Source organism: Ranitomeya variabilis, chromosome 6, assembly GCF_051348905.1.
Source record: "Ranitomeya variabilis isolate aRanVar5 chromosome 6, aRanVar5.hap1, whole genome shotgun sequence".
NCBI classification, from domain to species: domain Eukaryota; kingdom Metazoa; phylum Chordata; class Amphibia; order Anura; family Dendrobatidae; genus Ranitomeya; species Ranitomeya variabilis.
The window spans coordinates 559017292-559023291 of record NC_135237.1 but is presented as its reverse complement, the minus strand read 5'-3'; positions in this window follow the sequence as shown (position 1 = coordinate 559023291).

The window sequence follows — 6000 nt, the reverse complement described above, 5'->3', positions numbered from 1 at the left end:
ACTCTTAAAATTGAGAATATGAACTCCTACACAGCCGTCCCTCAGGATCAGCGCCGGGAGCAGAGTATGGAGGGATCAGTCATGATCTGGGATCACTTAGACCCTGAGTACAAGTCATATTGTGCAGAAATCTCAAGAATTTTACTGGAAAACCTACGGGAGACGACTCCCCCGCTGCACCAGATTCTAATAAGGTCCAGTTTTGGGTATGCCCATACTATGCTGTCATTATCATCTCCATTCTGCCTGGCACAAGGCTTCTCTCTTGTTCCAGACTCTTGGAATCATTTCTAACCTACTAATCCTAGTCATAAAAGTCTGGCACAATCGCTCTAGAATAGTGCCCCCATAACCATTGCAATAAAAGCTTCCATGTCATTTTGGATCCAGGATTGGAGCAAATACAAAAAAAATAAAGTGAATGAATGGCACTCTGGAGGGCAATGGCTGCCACTTTTATAGAGGGACAGTAGTTGTCATTCTTACGCAGGCACTTTTATGGAGGCTGTCACTAATATGGGGGTGAAGTGACTAAACTGAGGAGAGTGGGGCTGAGAGTGCCATGCGGACACATTGGCTGGCACTATGATAGAAGCACCACTGCATGGCTGCTAGTCTTCTCATGCAGGCACTTTTATGGACGTACATGTGCTCTCCGTGTTTTGTCTCTTGAGTTTTTGGACACCTAGGGCTTTTTCTGATGATGGCGCGTTGCACCGTAGAACACAAGAGATCTTCATCTTTTTGTAAGCCTCCACAACATTTCTGGAGAGTTAGCAAATATGAGTAATGGACCCATGTGCTAGAATAGGAGCCCCATTACACCCATACATAAGTTCAGTCAGACGTGTAAAAAATTGGGCTAGTCTTTCTGCCCTATGTGCTCATCCACATCACGGATGTGTGCAGGAATTACCTTCTATTCTGCACTATTCTGGTGTGTATGGAGAATGAGAATAGTGCATGCTGCGATGCTATACACACGGACTATGGATTCCAAAATCGCACATGTGCACGACCACAAGCTGACGAATGTGTTTTTAGTCAGAGTGCTGTGTGTATCCACAATCAATGGCACAGTAACAAACTGTGCTAAAATCATGGCAGCGTCCAACACACATCGCATGCAAGCCCAATGCGGGAAATTAGTGGCCGACACTCGGATAAATGGCTGGATTCCAACCATGTTACAATTATCTTGCACCTTCTTCAGGATGAAAAACACTGACTATGACTCATGACGCTGTTCTTCCCCTGTCCAGGTCTTCACCTATGTGGCTTACCACAAACTTGGACTGGAATATGTGTAATCAAACCCAACAGTGCCCCTGACCACAACTAAAAACCTCCGTCCACTGTACACACAGAATATAATTAGTGCTGCGTAACACTGTATTCTCCATGGTTTTCACCCCTCGGTTCACATTGATGCCATGGCTCCCACACTCGGGGCTCGTGCAAACCACCGATTATACTGGACGAGTTCTATATGTGGTTTTCACGGATAACACTTGTACCCATGTTGTTCTACGTGGCTGTGCACATTTCTGATTTTTTACGCGGATCGAGTGGTCCGAGGAAAAAAATCGGAGACTTGTCTGATTTTGAACCGAGTGTAGGAATACAAGTATATGAGTCCCTGAAAAACATTGGATCAAAAGTGGATGTTATCTGACTGCAGTTCGATTTTCACGGACTGATAGAATGGAGAGTTTGGAGAAACTTTTCTATTTCCCCACCTATGAGAAAAACTGACGTCACTCTGATCAAAGTATGGTCAATGATCAGAATAATCGGATGGAGAGAAAACGGTCTTGTGCACTTACACTCACGGAGGAAATTTCCAGTGTTGGCGTCCACTCCAACTTAGACTACTCCACAGCAAATTCCACTATGGGGTCAGTCTGGCCTCCTGTGTAATGTCTAAGCCTAGAACTTAAGTACTTATGGTTGTTCTTCTCTCTTCTATGAAAGGCGGACAGATCCAACAATACCCCGTCACAGCCGAATCTCTGGAGGGTAGAAATAAGAGGTGAATGCGGAACAATAATGGCATACTTGATAACTTTTGGTGCTTCTTGAGGTCTGATGAGTTTGGCGCATGCAACGAGAGGCAAAAATTTGCTCCATAGGTTCCTTTTTTTTTAGACCATGACCCCATGTACTCTCCGTTTCCCACCTAATGTGCATTTGGAAACTCAGGGCTCTGTCTCACAAGAAATCTTGATGCTTTGCAGGAGGTTTCAGGAGGCTTTGCCACGTGCCCAGGAGATTTGCCAACTCTTTTTTTTCTGTAAGGTTCATGGACATTTTGGGAAAACTGGCAAGTGAACGTAATGACCCATGCACTAGGATAGGAGCCTTGTTATGTCTAGGCATTACAGCTCAAGGCCAAGAAAAACGAAATACGAGAGGCTGCAGACTGCGCCCTGTACTGCAGCAATGTTAGTCCACGTGAAATTTGTCAGGTTCACAGGGTGAGGTGGATCCTCTAGCCTCAGGACTGGGTGGGCATACGGACCACCGGCGTTGATGCAGCAAGCATGGAGGCACGTGAGCAGCGATGACTTGGCACATACAGGAATATCAAGATCAGCAGGACAGATTAAGTGAAACTGAGCAGGGATGAATGCAAGTTGAAAAGTTCAGTTAATGGAGGAATCCAAACATGGAGTCTCAATCCCAAGACACAGGTGTGTGGAGATGATGTAATTGATCCTCTCAAGGCAACCTACACAACCTGATGTGGAGCACAACAGAGAGCAGCGGACCCAGGGGAAGTAAACGGAGCCGGGACAGGTGTGTAACACATGTGCCAAAAAAACCTTTTTCAACAAGGACCTAAGGTCCATTTGGAAACCATTGCAGCAGACACTATTGTCATCCATTTTAGGTAAGAGAACATTGCATGTGATGACGAGTGGTTCTGGTATCCGTTCTCGATGATGATGTCACGTCAGCAATTTGTGGACATTACTGGCCTTACAGTATAATAGTGCACACTAATAAATCCAGCACATTTTCTCTACTGCTATTATCCACATCCTCTTCTAAAAAGGTGTAAAAATTGCATAAAGCACACAATAAATTTGGTATTCGTCACACTCCACAGCTTTGTGTCAGAGCTCTAGTGCGTTGTGCGTGTTACTAAATAAATCTTTCTCATTGAATTAAAAAAACGTACCATAATTATTTTGGGGATGGTCCATATAAAAAAATTGTGTATATTTTCAAATTTGTCACAGATCTATGCCAAAGTAGACGAATTATAGATCTAAGACCTGAGCGGAGTCAAGCGCTTTTTTTGCTGACTGAGCCTCATAAACAGCGCTGACCTTGCACATCACGGCTTCCGCCTTGTTCCCATGGTTTACTCCATAAATAATGATCACAATATAATCTTCTCATTTCCCACTGCTGCCGCTTCCTCCTGAAGGAAGGTTCATAAAAAAACATCCATACAGCTACTTTTTGTTGCCACTGCCTCCTCATTCCCATAGGCTTAACTTGTCTTCTAGGGCTCAAGAATGCATGGAGCAAATGTTAGAATTTAGTGGGCAGTTCCAAGTTGTGGTGGACTATGGTACAAATAAAATATTAAATAGTCCTTGGCCTCACAGAAACATGGCTAACACCCTCTGACACCGCCTCCCCTGCTGCGCTGTGTTACGGCGGCCTCCACTTCACCCGCACCCCACGCCCTGGCAACAGACATGGTGGAGGAGTGGGTCTTCTCCTTTCTTCTAATTGCACCTTTAACCCAATCGCACCTCTACCCTCCCTTATCCTTCCCTCTTTTGAAGTCCACTCTGTCCGCATCTACTCTCCCTCCAACCTCCAAGTGGCCGTCATATGCCGACCTCCAGGCCCAGCCACTGCCTTTATTGACAAATTCTCCACCTGGCTTCTTCACTTTCTCTCTGCTGACATTCCCATCATCATCATGGGTGACTTCAACATCCCCACTGATACCCCTCAGTCAACAGCCTCCAAACTTCTGTCCCTTACTTCATCTTTTGGACTTACTCAGTGGTCCTCCGCAGCCACCCACACAGACGGACATACACTAGACCTGGTCTTCACCCATCTCTGCTCTCTATCTAACTTCACTACCTCCCCTCTCCCTCTATCCGACCACCATCTGCTCACTTTCTCATCCCTGTCCTCTTCACCTGTCACCCATGTCCAGCAACATGCGCACCCCCGTAGAAACCTTGCACACCTAGACACCCACACGCTCTCTGACTCCATCCTACCACAGGCATCCATATCCTCACTCCACGACACAGACAGTGCCACTGCTTTCTACAATGCCACTCTCGCATCAGCTATTGACACGGTCGCCCCTCTCGTTCATGGCAGAGTGCGACGTATCAATAGACAACCTTGGCACAATAACACCACTAAAAAGCTCCAGGAACTGTCCAGGGTTGCAGAGCTGCATTGGAAGAAAACACATTCGCAAGACGACTTCACTGCATTCAAACAGGCAACACTCACTTTTAAATCTGCTCTCACCTCTGCTAAACAGCCCTACTTCACAACCCTTGTATCCTCCTTATCCTACAACCCCAAACAGTTATTGAAAAACTTTAACTCCCTCTGCCCCCCACTGCCCCCTCCAACCTCCCTCATCTCTGCTGAGGACTTTGCCACACATTTTAAAAATAAGATTGACCAAACAAGACAAGTCTTCACTGTTCAACCACCACAACCCCTTTGTATACCAGACCAATTCCCAAACCCCATAACCTCCCTCTTCAAGATCACTGAAGGGGGCTTAATTGTCTCCTCTCCAAATCGCACCTCACCATCTGTGGGCTTGACCCCATCCCATCCCACCTTCTCCCCAACCTCACCACCACACTTATCCCATCCCTAACCCAACCTATCAGTAGCTTCTGGCACCTTCCCTTCTGCTTTCAAACATGCCACAATCACGCCTATATCCTTTAAAAGCCAACCCTCGACCCAACAGCTATGTCCAGCTATCGCCCAATATCGCTGCTCCCATTTCCAAACTCCTGGAGCAGCACGTCCACACTGAACTTTCCTCCCACCTCTCATCTAACTTGCTCTTTGACTATCTACAATCTGGTTTCCGCCCCATCACTCAACTGAGACAGCCCTGACCAAAATCACTAATGACCTACTTACAGCCAAAGCTAACAGACAATACTCTAGACCTGTCCTCTGCTTTCGACACAGTTGACCACTGCCTCCTACTACAGATCCTCTCCTCCTTTGGCATCAAAGACCTCGCCCTATCCTGGATCTCCTCGTACCTTTCCAACTGCAGATACAGCGTCTCCCACTTCCACACTATCTCCTCATCCCACCCTCTCTCTTACATAGTTACATAGTTACATAGTTATTAAGGTTGAAGGAAGACTGTAAGTCCATCTAGTTCAACCCATAGGCTAACCTAACATGCCCTAACATGTTGATCCAGGGGAAGGCAAAAAAACTCATGTGGCAAAGAGTAAGCTCCACCATGGGGAAAAAAATTCCTTCCCGACTCCACATACGGCAATCAGACTAGTTCCCTGGATCAACGCCTTATCAAGGAATCTAGTGTCTATACCCTGTAACATTATACTTTTCCAGAAAGGTATCCAGTCCCCTCTTAAATTTAATTAATGAATCACTCATTACAACATCATACGGCAGAGAGTTCCATAGTCTCACTGCTCTTACAGTAAAGAATCCGCGTCTATTATGCTCTCTGTTGAAGTCCCCCAAGGCTCTGTTCTAGGACCCCTACTCTTCTTAATCTACACACTTGGCCTGGGACAACTCATAAAGTCTCATGGATTCCAGTACCACCTTTATGCTGATGACACTCAGATCTACCTCTCTGGCCCAGACGTCACCTCTCTGCTGTCCAGAATCCCGGAGTGTCTATCAGCCATATCCTCCTTCTTCTCCTCTCGCTTCCTCAAACTCAATGTGGACAAATCTGAACTCATCATCTTTCCTCCATCCCATAGATCTTCCATC